Source organism: Thermobia domestica, chromosome 12 (genome assembly GCF_964235325.1).
Source record: "Thermobia domestica chromosome 12, izTheDome1.hap1.1, whole genome shotgun sequence".
Classification (NCBI taxonomy): Eukaryota; Metazoa; Arthropoda; class Insecta; order Zygentoma; family Lepismatidae; genus Thermobia; species Thermobia domestica.
Window position 1 is genome coordinate 206,268,887 of NC_137465.1, and position 14,363 is coordinate 206,283,249.

The 14,363-nt window shown below is 36.6% G+C and overlaps 1 protein-coding gene across 1 annotated transcript in view; it reads left to right on the forward strand.

Annotated features, from left to right (window-relative positions):
* Positions 1-8,749: 8,749 nt before the first annotated feature.
* The window catches only part of LOC145666978 (uncharacterized), a 59,125-nt gene continuing 53,511 nt past the window's right edge, over positions 8,750-14,363 (forward strand). Inside the window, exons 1-2 of the mRNA XM_081734638.1 lie at positions 8,750-8,797; positions 11,558-11,640. The gene's annotated coding sequence lies outside the window, so the exon portion shown is untranslated. The remainder of the gene's footprint in view (positions 8,798-11,557; positions 11,641-14,363) is intronic.

A 14,363-nucleotide genomic window follows, 5' to 3' on the forward strand; every position in this document is an offset into this window, starting at 1 on the left:
CCGAAAAGAAGAAAAAAAGCAAGAAAATTGCATGCACGCAGTTAAACAAAATTATTTAATTATATAAACTATGCATTATTTTAGAATGGAAGGTCTTTCTTCGATCTTTCGGGCTTCAAATTTTTCTATGACTTTATTAAAATCTGAAATGCTGCTCGCCAAGTTTCTCTGAATAGAAAGAATCGCTACCGCAAATACTTTCCGCTTTATTTTCTTTGGGGTCCAGAAACACCTCTCTCCTCCGACAATACGCATTTTGTTAGCATTTCTTTGTATAAATATACGGAACAAAAAGTCCATTTTCAGGAACCACGTATTTTTTTGTCTGTAAAGAAGCATGAAATCTAAGGTGTTTTCCTTTGAAAATTAAAAAAAAAAAAATAGTTTAACATTCCAGCAAATTAGGCTAAAGAAGACAGATGAGTATTGGAAGTGAATGATTTGATATTAATTTATGCTCTCCGCCGGAAATCGAACACGGAATCATGTGCACGAAGGACACAGAGCTAGGAATTAGACCCGTAGTAAGACATTTTCTTCTTGGAGACTCGATTGACCCCCCTTCCCCCCAGAATAGGATTTTTTTAAAAAATAAATCTTATCCCAAGAATTTTCACCTTTGTATTATAAATGTTAAATAAAATCTATTGACTTCGAACGACCGCCCCCCAAACTTTCAGCCTGGATCCGTCCCTGCTACCACCAGACTTATATTTGTTCTTTGCGAGTTTGTTTTGTGAATAACTTCTTTCTTCCACGCGTCTGTATCTTCCTCACCCTATCAACTGAGTCAAGCGCTGCTAAGCGGAGGAATTCGTAACTATTACAGAAGCTGACCAGTTGCGGAAAAAATGCAACCGTAAGGGACCAATACGGGAAGATAGGAGCGTTGCAAGAATAAATCCACTTCCCCATGTTAAGAGATAGGAGCTCGCTGCCATATGCTCAATGTTACTGCTTCCAGTGGCAACGTTCGCTGCCACTGGAAAGGTAAATCTCTCTCTTTCTTTTCGTTTTTTAATTGACTTTTTTCAGAAATGCATCAATACTGTTTTGCGCTCAAGAGCAAAGGTTTATTTTTTACTGATACACTACTTTAACACTTAAAAATATTTTTAGTATTTAAAAAAATATCCGGTTGCACAACCATGCAACATATAGTACCAGCCGCCACTGGTATTTAGTTTGTAATAAAGAAAATAGTTTTAACATACAGTTATTAAAAGTATTCTGCCAACATAATGTTATTCTGGCAACACTGTAATTTATAGAAGATAGCAAAGCTGAAAATTCTTCAGGTTCATATTTTCTGTTGTAGAATAACATTATCTATGATTGTGGTAAGTCAGGGGTGCCCATAAGGGGGCTATGACGCAAACTGCGTCATTGAAATATTTGGGGGGGTTAAAATCTATATAAATATATTTGAGAGGGTGTAAGAATTAATCGAAAAGATTTTTTTTTTTTCATGGAAGAACACCTACGGATAGGCAACTGAGGGGGGTGCGTCATGGACATGAGGGGGGCACCACTGGGTAAGTTGCATTTCATTATCGCCTTTCACTTACGAAAAACAAGCAAAAGAAAAATGGTAAATTTTGTATTATTTTTAGTATGTTAGGCTCTTAACCTCCATTTTTTATTTGGATTAGTCGCTCGAGCGTCTCAGCTTAGCAACCATGAAATCGCTTTACGATCGATCATTGGTTTAAAATCTTCTACAGTAGGTTTTAGTTACATTTTGCAATATTGTGTACAAGGCAGGAAAAACGCATTGCCTTCCCGCTTGCTGCTGTGGTAATCATCCAAACCAAATAAAATCTCATCATTAGCTCTGGAGAACCGTTTACTGTTTGATTAGACTGTTCATTTTTGTGTGGATAAATTTCTGGTGAACTTCCCTCCTCCCCCTTAATGAGTGTATTTTATATGGTCTCATACATAATTAACTCATTTGAAAATAGAGAGAGAAAAAAAGATCGTCATCTGCTGGGCTTTCTCCAGAGAGAGATAATTGGTAGAAATTAACAGTGTATATCCCTGATCATACACTATTCATTCATTCATGAAATGAAAAGAAATGAAATCTTTTAAGTTGTGCGCCCGATGGTTATGCCGGCTAGTCTAAAGGAGACGGTGATGATGAGAAATGAATGAAATGGTGGAATCATCAAAGTGACTGGAAACGGGAGAACCCTGAGAAAACCAACGCACACGGTGTTTGTCCACTACAAAGCTCACTTGGCGCGAGCTGGGATCGATCCAAAGACCCCATGCACCAAAGGTGAACGCTTTAGCATTGAGCCACCGCGGCCCCATTCATGATTTTGCATCATATAAAATACATTTTCTACAATACTATTATCTTTAACAACAACAACAACAAAAGAGTCCAAAGATGAGAGATATACCGATCAATAGATCTGATTGCGCAGAACAAAATGATATCGTGAGTCAATTCTCATGCGTAATTTTCGAGATCACGGTTCTTTGCAAACCTAAAAAATCATGTACAATATTAAAATCGAACTGATAGTGAGGTATCCACTCATCAAACTTTTCTTTATGGCATTTGTTAGGCGAGATTCCAGCTCGTGCCAAGTGGACTTTGTGGCGGACAAACACCGTGTGCATGGGTGTTCTCGGAATTCTTCCGTTTCTTCCCACTTCATTCTTTCCACCATTGTATTCATTACTTATCATCACCGTCCCCTTTAGCCTCGCCGGCATAATCGTGGGACGTAAAACTTACAGATTTCATTTTATTTTATTTCATTTGTTAGGCGACAGTACACAGTATGGTTAACAAGATATAGTCAACAAATATTATTACGTTTAACTAACTAACAAACTAACTCCATGGCTATGGAACCTGGAGGATCAATACCGCGTTCACAAAAGACTCCTATCCTTAGCCAGCTGAATCCAGTTTCTACTTTGTATTCCAATTTCTGCGAGATCCATCTTACTATTGTCTTTCCATCTGCGCCTAGGTCTTCCTAATGGTCGTTTTCCGATTGGATTTCAAGTTAAAACTTTGAAAGCGTTCCTACTTTTTTCCATCCTGGCTACATGACCTGCCCACCTGAGCCTCCTAGACTTGATGATCCTAACAATGTTTGGTGAACGGTATAAATTATGTAGCTCCTTGTTTTGAAGTTTCCACCATTCCCCATTCCCGTTCCTCTTGGGTCAGAATATTCGTTTGAGGGTTTTCTTCTCAAATACTTTCAATCTGCGTTCTTCTCTCTGAGTAAGCGACGATGTTTCAGAACCATACAGCACAACAGACACGATTATTAGTTTATATATTTTAAGCTTCGAATCCGTGGACAGAATTCGCGACGACAAAAGATTTTAAACTGACGCTTAAATTATATTTCTGTAATTTTATCTAAAGATGATTCGTGTATTAGTCTTTGGAGCAGTAACGTAGCGTGAAGTTTTGAAATGGGTAGGCTGAAATTAGATTCGTAGCTAGAGGGTGGCTAGAAGGGGCCCAATCCCCTGAAACTTGCAATTTTTGTTGTATGTATATACGAGTGTAAAGTGAATTTAAGTTACCCCCCAAAAAGAACTATCCCGCCCTTATTTAAACGATCACGTCCTAGTATTCTGACTATGCTGTAATACTTGATAGAAAAATGCTAATTCATGCAATATATTTTTCATACAATGCACGAAAAAGTATAAGAGTGGTTCTGCTTCATATTTCCCTTACACATACGGTTTACTTATATATGCAATACACATATCACACATGCACTGTTTTACTATTTCAAAGAAACAAATATAAACGGATAGCTATAGGACGATCTTAAGTGTAACTTCCCCAAATCATAGACAAACTTAAACACTTCACCCACAACAACACATATCAGCATACTAATGGAAAACAGTGGACCAGTAGCTCACAGTCAATTGATCATTTTTACAGAAAAAGCAACTTTTAGATTGAAAGTATGAAAAAAAAAAAAAAGAAAAGAAACTATAAATCATCTGAGGTCTCCTTCAGTATCGATCTTCGAAAACCTTGCGGATAGCAACGTAACGCAAAAAATATGTCAATTATCGAAAACTAAAATGTAAATTTTACGCTGTGATAACGCAAACCAGTACGTAATAAGGTCCTTAAAGTATTAATACTATTTATAATAACATAACATTTTTATTCTTTCTCTCTCTCTTTTTTTCTTTCTTTTCTTGGTCAAAACTCGTTACTGGATGTGAGCTTCTAAATTTTTCATAGTCTCTGTTCTATACTTTCTTACTAAACCGCATCCTGTCGCTTTTGTTTCGCCAAACACCCAAAAGGCTAGCCTTTCGTCAACATTCGTCCACTTTCGTTGCATCATGAATTTGTGTATAGCTCAAGAAGTTTTCGTCTGCTGAGGGTGGCGGGAAAGTGATTGTCACCGCCCTATTCTCCTAATTACATGAGAGAAGCGGAAGGCTAGCCGCCGATAGCCTTCAATGGGTTCTTGCAGAAGCTTCGCTTCAACTCGCTTGATGTTTAAACAGCGTATTATAAAATAAATTCATTTTAATAAAATTAATTGTACCAATGTCCAAAAGCAACATTTGAGGCTGATGTATAAATAAATGGATAGGCTAAGCCTTATAGCCTTAATGGACACTACGTCCCTGCTTTGGAGGACATCAAGCTGAATCCAATGACATACCTAACATTTCTCATATGTACAGGGTTATTTGTAAATGATTTTCCCGATTTTAAAATTTAATTTAATAACCCTTTTTTTATTTATTCTCAGTGACATGCAACTTACGTTAAATGAAAGAAAAACTCAAAAAGATTATATATATATATATATATATATATATATATATATATATATATATATATATATATATATATATAGTTATTCCAAGTCAAAGATGCTCATTGTGAGTGTCTTTTGTAATTCGGCGTACATCAGTCTTATAAGTCTAATTCTTGCCACACTTTTTCCAACATCTCAGAGTCAATATATGCAATTACTTCTTGAAATGGTACTCAAAGTTCAGGTAATTTTTTTTAGGTAAGAGTGGCTGTAACACACGGTTTTTAACATAACTCCATTAAAAAAGTAGCACGATGTGATATTTGGCGACAGCAGAAGGGGGGGGGGGGGAAGCAGAAGACCTTCACGACTAGCATGGTCTTTCCGGTGATTTGTCAACCTTCTTGAGTTCAGTTCTGACATCCTGGTGTCAATGTGGAGGTGACTCGTCCTGCTGGAAAATAAAATTTTCCGTGTCCTCTTCAGCTGCGGAAAAATCTGCAGCATGTAAAGGTAGGAAAGTTCGTTTAGAGTGTCCTATTCCAAAAACAGAACCATATAATATGTACGGGTAACTGCACAAAACACATTGACCTTGGAGGAATCATGTAAATGGTCTTCATACACATGGGGATTTTCCAAAGTCCAGATCCTCACATTTTGTTTGTTTACTTTCCCCGAAAGGTGGAAGGTAGCCTGCCTCATCACTAAACACAACTGACTCAATAGGACTCTCTCTTTGCGTAGAACTATCCATCGCAACACAGAACTTATCTGTTATCCGTGTCAGTAGGTTTAAGCGCGTACAACTACTTCAATCGGTATTGATGAAATTTCAAACGTTTTCGCAGAATCTTCTACATTGTTGTCTGCTTCAGGTCCTCGGTTGCAGGATCCGTTGATTTTTGTGAGTTTCTGGCGAAAGTCGCACACATACACATACACACACACACACACGATCAACTACTTCCTCGTCAACTTCTAGCTGCTCCGTTGATTTCCTATTCCAGATACACACTTTTTCTTTAAATTGTCTTTACCACTTCAAATTGCGTGCCTTCGTTCGTAGATCTAACCCGGACTTCGGCGTGAAACGTTGTTGAACACTAACTACAAACTGTTTTAAATGAAATTCTAGAGCACAAAAGTCTTCGTTTTGTGTCATATTGTTTTACCGTCACCCTAGCGGCAGACTGCGTTACTAAACATCAGTTTGGCCAGCCACTAAGGCTTGTTGGACCATATTCAGAGTCACTTTTGCATATGATTAGCGTCATACTAAGGGTCTGACTACTGCATGAAACATAGTCAAACTCTTTAGTACGGCGCTAGTCACGCTGCAGAACGACTGAACACGGCCGTTTGAGATTTTCTTTCATTTGACATAAGTTGCAAGGCATTCTGAATAAATAAATAAATAAATAAATGTGTTATTAAGCTTTGAAATCGGGAAGATCATTTACAATAGCTCTGTAGTTTTCGTGAAAAACGAACTTTTATGGCGCTAAAAGAGTTATTCTGCTTTATATGTAAAAAGTACGCTGTTAACTGGCAGATTTTTTTTTTTTTTTTTCATAACAGTGACACAGATATCCCTAAGGCCTCTATACACTATGACAAAAATCCTAGGAAATATCTTCGGATTTATTTTCGGAAAAATGTTACGACATACCTCGTAGGAAATCCTACCCTTTTGTGCCATATACGTGAAGAGTTTTCCTGTCTGACCGAATGACGTTTTTTTCACTATCATGAAATAGTTGTCTTTAATAAAAGTACAAAATCGATAAATTAATTCCTATGCTATTTGCACATCGTACTGCTATATTGTTAAATTGCACTCCTGTAAAAAAACATATAAATCAGAAGATAAATTAGCAAAACATATCTCTTGTTTGTTTTCACATGTTGTGTTTTCATTTTCTCTCACCTGATGTCGCTTAAATCGAAATTTTAGGAATTTTCTTTCCCAAATAGAGCGTACTCTAAACAACAGAAATCGAATCGTTTAGAACATAGGAAATGACTTGCGATCTGATGCCATACGCGTTGAGATTTTGGTTCTAGGAAAAATCATAAGAGATTTCCTAGGATCTATCCCATAGTGTATTGTTGGCCTAACATATAAGCTATTGACTCTAGGAATAATCGTTAGAGATTTCTTAGGATCTATCCTATAGTTTATAACCAGCCTAACATATAGGCTACATCACACGAAGAGCTGTTTGAACTCTTGCAAACCAGGTGGGGAAAACAAGAAGACAGTTTAATTTGATATCATTGGTTTTGTTACAAGAGCTATTTGCAAATAGGGAACCAGCGCATTTTGCAAATCGGGGAAACGCTCGTGTAGGAAGAACCTAAGGTTTGTCCTGAATAATTTTCAGATATGAAACAACTGCGTTCAGCATCTCGCAGGCAGTGCGTACGTAACTTTATGCTTATTTTAGTGAAATCAACGTTAATTTGCTCGAAGGGAGAAAGCGACCAGAAACACGCAACCGAAGATCTAATGTTGTTGCTTCCAAAGAGACCAAATGTCATCATCTCGAGTAGTTACACATGTTACTATGATTTGAAGGACGTTTTACAAACAAAAGAAAATCTCAACGTGGTTTCCAAATTAGGCCTTTCGGTCATTTGGTAAAACAAACAAGAATAGAAACATATGTTAAATATTGAGTACAGTAAATTTTATGGTGCCTCTTGGTGGGTTCAAAAACACTGGATGAAGTTTGTGAGACAAAAGTTCACTTTTTAGTCTCCATAGTAGGCTTGTAATGAAGAGGAGGAGGTAAGAAGAAGAAGTGATTGAAATTACTGGTAATCGTTCGAGAAAATAACTTAATTGTTAAGAGCTCTTATCAGTGTTGCCAATTTAGCAACTTTGTCACTAGATCCTACGTTTATGTCCTACCGACTTTATATGTTTTGTACAATATATTTCTTTTTCCATTCAATCCGCGAATTACAAAATTTACACATTAATGTTTGGATATCACTTACGTACAAGTGAGTGATACGTTGGCAAATTCACTTGCGCGATCTTGTACCGTCCCCTTTGTATTCACCATGTTTAAAATTATAAACTCTTTTAGCGGACGTATTCCACAAAAATACCTAAGTGAGGATTTCTGCTGTTTTTACAAGACGCTGAATGTTCCAAATTTCACAACTATCAGCTATGAACTTGACACGGAAGGTAGTAGTAATCAAAGTTGCCAGTTGCAAAAGGAAAACATGGCTTGGAAAATTGTACCTTTTATTTCTGTATTTTAACTAGTGGTGGGCACAAAAACCGGTTTTCGGTTTTTCACCGAAACCGGTTATCGGTTTTCTCCAAAACCGGTTCGGTTTTTCACCGGATCCGGTTTCGGTTTTTCCAAAATTTGTTCTATTTCTTGCCAAAATAGTGTTTCGTTGTTCTCCGGAAACCGATTCCGTTTCCACAGAAATAGTTTTGTGTGTTTTCCAAACGTTTTCACTGAAACCAGTTTCGGTGAAAAATCGAACCGGTTTTGGAGAAAACCGAAATATCAGTTTTTGGGTTTCGGTTTTTCTAGATACCGGTTTCCGGTTTTTATAAAACCTGTTTTGCCCATCCCTAATTTTAACAACTGAAATTAACGTTTTAAAAAATTCACAGTTTGTCGCGTTTTGTGGCATATTTCGCTCAAAATGTCAGTTATCGCATTTTGTCCCGACATCAAAATATCTATTTCCTTATTCAATGTGACGTAGTTAGTTGAAAAACCAACTCTCGGCTTTGTCGGAAAACTTTTGTGATTTCGCAACTTGCGAAAAACTCCTGCCCCATCTAAAAGGTGTTTGCTTCTAATTGCAATTCATTTCTGAGAACTTATTTTATCATATAAATTACAAATACATCCGAAAATATTATGGATTTCTTATTTAATATTTTTTATTTTCTGTTTTACAGGGATCTGATTCCAAAAACTTATTTTGAAAAATACCAACACAATGGTCAACATGTAGTCAATAGACCAACAGGAAAGGTAAGTTTAGCTGAGATAATCATATTTTAATATTGCTGTTTTGTTCTTCAACTGTAAATAGAATAAGAGGCGATGGTGAGGGTGGGCCGTGACTCACTCAAAATTAGAGTGATTCACCTTGACAGCGTTAAAATCAGATGGTTTAATGTAGAAATTTTGTATTGGACAATGGTTACGTTAATATAGTCATAATATCCTTATATTGTATTCTATATGACTACTGAAACTGTGTTTATGTTGCATTCTGAATTTTTTCTATTCTTGAGACGAGTTTGTCGTTCTTTTGCCTGCTCCCTTTTCCCAACCTCAAAAGAAAAACTTCATTATGATAATTTTCTTTCGTTACATTTTTATTTCTGGGAGGACATAGCACTTAACTTTGGTGTGAGGGAATCCTGGTTCGTTCTCATGTCGTGTGGTTGTGTTCGTGGCAGCTCCACCTGGTCCGTGCCCTTCCCCCGAATATTTCGTAATTTTTAACATACAGGGTACTTCAAAATGAATATTGGGATTTTAAGGCTTTGTGGTATTTATTACAATTAACTTTGAATTATAAATAATACATCTAATGAAAAAGCAACTCAAACAGCTCTGTTCGCGCGCATGTGTATCCAGTGGTTACTCTGTCTGCCGTTAGAAAGCGCTAGTAGCAAAGATGGCGACTAGTGAGCAGAAAGCTCTTTGAGTTCTACATTTTGCGAAGACTGAATCTGTAGTTACAGTGCAATCCTCTGTGTGGAGAACTTTAAGAAGACGCCTGCGACTATGTCCTTATCGTTTGCAGTTGCTACAAGCTCTAAACCCTACAGACTGCGGCTTACATGCCAACTTTACCAACGAAATGACGATGAAGATTTTCTGGATCGTGTCGTCTTCAGTGATGAATCGACATTTCACCTAAGTGGCGATGTGAACACTCATAATGTTCTCATCTGGGATCAGCAAACCCTCACGAGATAATACAGTTGCAACAAAACGGTCCTGAATTGAATGTGTTTTGTGCCATATCCCAACTGAAAGTTTATGGGCCTTTCTCGCCTATCGACTGGATGTGTGCCGTGTGACGAGTGGTGTTCACATTGAACACTTGTAGGCAAAACGGTTTGAGTTGCACGTTTACTTGATGTATTATTATTTATAATTGTATGTAAAATGTAATAAGTACTAAAAGCTCTTTAAACCACAATATTAATTTTGAAACACCCTGTACATTTATATATTTTGTTTAAAAAAAAAAAACGTATTTAGCAAGAAAATAATTTATGAAGCCTGAAGACTTGATTTTCACTTCATCTGTACTCTTTCTTTCTTTCTTTTTCGTTTTATTTTCTTGGTAATATAGGTGGGGATACGTAATAAGAATTTAATGTCTTCGGGTGTAGAATAACTCTGGTTCAATACTACACAAACGTATTGTTTTATAGTAATGGAGCCCTCTCAAGAAAAAGAAAAAAAATGGATGCACGCCTAGTCTATGGGATAGTTAACTGAATACCTAATAGAAGATATATGAAAATTAACAATATGTAGTCAAATATGTATGTACAAAGCTCTCCCGAGTGCTCTTTCTGTTAAGAAAATTGAAAGATACAGTTCCTTATGAGTATCTGAGGAATTCATATTTTGCATTTTTTCACAGCATAATTGGATATGGGATTTTGCTTTGGGGTAACAGTAGCCAAGCACATGATGTTCTAGTTTTGCAAAAGAAAGCCATCAGGATTATTGTTGGAACACATGATAAAGAACACTGCAAACCACTATTTATCAGGCTTAAGATAATGACAGTAGTTAATGTATATATTTATCAAGTGCTACTTTACACTAAGAAAAACCTGGCAAATATGACACTCAGAGATGAAGTACATACATATAATACTAGATTGTGTAAGAAAATTGATATACCCTTCACTAGATTATCGAAGATCAAAAATAGTTATTTAGTTATAGGACCAAAGCTATTTAATAAACTAACATCCTCCATACAACAGCTGCCATTTAAGGTTTTTAAGAAAAAGTTATATGACTGGTTAATAACGAATCCATTTTACTCAATTCAAGAGTTTAGTGAATGTCAAGACATTGTGTCCTAGTTTGCAGTATCACTTTATTTCAAATATTATTAGGTTGTTCATAATAATATTAACCAATAACTGATTGTCTGTATGTAATGATTATTTTATATATATATTTAATATTAACCAATACTGATTGTCTGTATGTAATGATTATTTTATATATATATATGTAATATTAACGAATAACTGATTGTATGTAATGATTATTTTATATATATCTGTATCTGTATTTTATATATCTGTATCTATATGTATATTTCATTCGGACGTTGTCTATTGCTTGTAAAGCTCAATGACAATAAAATATTCTATTCTATTCTATTTAACTGTTAGAAATTCCTTGTTCCCTGTGCGTAAAAATCATTCTGCAAAAAATATTAGTTACGTACATTTATTTGTAAGGTGCGTATATTAGGACAGGTTTCAGTCGCAAGAGTGTTCTAACAGTCCTAAGCACACCTGTCAAAGTTAACGCTGTTTCCAAGCAAATCTGTATTGGACATGCTGTGAGGCATAGTGTTATAATATAAGGGGGAAATAATATATTTAACCTTGTGGCTTTTTTTTCTGTTGTCACGGTATATTGTGAAATTGTTTAAGGGAAGTTTCTTTTGCATTTTAAAATGTGTAGTTTTGTCTGGCGTGGAAATAATTATATTTAATGATTATGCTGTTGTTACAGGATGCTCAATTGTGCCACTACCAAGGAAGGCTGCGGGGAGTGGACAACTCATGGGCTGCTATCTCAACATGCAATGGCCTTAGGTGAGAAACTAGTTATTTATAACATCACTACATTATGTCTTGATGGTCAGGTCTTATTAGTTGGATCAGTATGCATGCGTATACAAATATTATAAAATGTATATATCCCTTTGCTTTAAGAGGCCACGGTGGCTCAGTGGTAGAGCGCTTACTTCTGGTGCCGTCTGTACACCACGTGAAGAAGTTTGGTTTATATGCCGTGATAATTTCACAACAAATATGGAAACCGGAAGTTGTAGATTTCTACTATTTCCGGTTTTAGTAGAGAGATAAGAGTGGAGATGGACAAATTGTTGAGACGTCTGATTGATTGCAGAGACGCGGTGGCTCAGTGGTAGATCGTTCACCTCTGGTGCGTGGGGTCCCTGATTCGACCCCAGCTCGCGCCAAGTGAACTTTGTGGTGGATAAACACTGTGTGCGTGGGTTTTCTCGGAGTTCTCCCGTTTCCTCCCACTTTCTTCATTCCACCATTTCGTTCATTACTCATCATCACCGTCTCCTTTAGCCTAGTCGAGGAGCGCGGTGGCTCAGTGGTAGACCGTTCACCTCTGGTGCGTGGGGTCTCTGATTCGATCCAGCTCGCGCCAAGTGAGCTTTGTAGTCGACAAACACCGTGTGCATGTTTTTTCTCGGGGTTCTCCTGTTTCTTCTCACTTTCACCATTCCACCATTTTTCATTCATTTCTCATCACCGTCTCCTTTAGCCTACCCGGCATAACCGTGGGACGTAATATCCAAAAAATTCATTTCATTTCAATTGATTGCAGAAAACTGATCCTCTTTATTACCGTTTTTACTCTATAGCGATTAACATTAAAACCGGAAGTTGAAATTCCGATAAGGTTAAGAGAGAAGATAGTACCTATTTTTAGAACGCTAAATTGATCTTAAACAAACCGCTGCTCGCCATCTTTTATCGTTTTTCTTCTATGTAGATTAATATTGAAACCGGAAGTTAAAATTATTCCAATTACTTCCTGTTTTAGTAGAGAATTAAGGACAGAGATATGAATTAAGGACGGATATGATAGATGGGTTGTCCATGAGACGAGGCATTTCTCGTCTTATCTCGAAGACGAGACCGGACTCGAGACGAAATGCTTGACAATTCTTGTCTCACTTGCGAAACGAGACTAAAAGTGTCTCGAATCTCGTAGACCAGTGCTATTCAACCTTTTTTTCTCGCGTACCCCTAGACACAGTTCGCCATCCAATTGTGTACCTCGAAAGCTCCGAAATTAACTTATTAAACTTAATGCACATGTTCTGTTGATCAAAAAAGGGGGTCAAATAGAGACCTAACAAAAAGACAATCAGTGTGTCAATCAAAAGACTATTCACAGGAGGATAAAATACACATCCGTAAACATTAACATGGGAAATTTCAAAACATATGGAAGACATCCAGTTCTTCTGAAGAGGATTTTTCGCTCATCCTCCCTCATAATTCATACACTGAGAACAATGTTAAAAATTTAAAAAAAAAAACTAAAAGTAACTTTAGAACTAACCTATTAATGAGATAACTGAACTTGTTTCCTGGACGCTAACCCTCGATTCTTGTCGAATCTTTGAGAGTGCGAGGATCAGAGCTAATTCTGGATACAAGCAATTTCTGTACTTCGTTTTTATTGATGTTAATGCAGAGAAACCTCGTTCACACAAATATATAGATGGAAATGGAAGAAATTATGAAATAACACTGTTACTAATTTCATTATACTCTTTTCGAGCATAAATACAAGTCACAGAATGACAAGGTAATGAATTTCATTTGCAGTGAACTGTCAGCAGACATTTCCAGCAGACCCCCAAAAGCAGCGTTATGTACCCTCGGAAACATCTTCACGTACCCCCGGTTGAATAGCACTGTCATAGACAATACCAGTTCACTCAAATCTTAAATATCAAGTTCTGTTTTAGTGTTACATAAGTCATAATAAAAAAATATATGAATTGAGAAAGTAATTGTACGAACACAAGGAAGAGTATTTTTCAACGTTTAAAGATACACAAGCCATTATGCGCACAATATACTACAATAATAAATATGGTTTAAATGTTATATCACATCCTTCGTAGATTTCTTTTGTCATGCAAGGTTTCTGATAACTTCTACATTAAACTAGGAAAATAATCAGGGTATAAATTTTGTACACACACTATAAAAGAAGACGAGATTTTTTTGAGACAAGACGAGGAAGCCTTATTTCTCGCCTCGTGGACGACACTAATTACAGGAAACTGCTTATCGCTATCTGTCACCTTTGTAGCTGTATATCGATCAATGTTAAAACCGAAAAATGGTTGATTTCTATTCCTTCCGGTTTGAATATCAATTTTACGGAAGGAACTCGATTCCTGACTTTTGACGATCTATACCCTAGCCAAATTTGGTGGTAACCCACCAAGTAGTTATTGACATTCTTGTCTCCCGGACGGACGGACACACGGACAGATAGGATAAATGTATACAAAAGTTTAGTAAACCGAGCTCTTTATAAGTTATGTTCTCTATTACCAATCATTTTCAATTGGGCGATGCATGTGGTAGGAGCACGCTCTTCTACACAGAGAAATGACGGAGACAAATAGAAGAATAAACAAGTATTGGTGACGACAGATACAAAAATAGATAAGTGTTTGCGGCAACAAATAGAAGAATAGACATGTGTTGGCGGCGACTAATAGAGAAATAGGAAAGCGTTGACGGAGACAAAC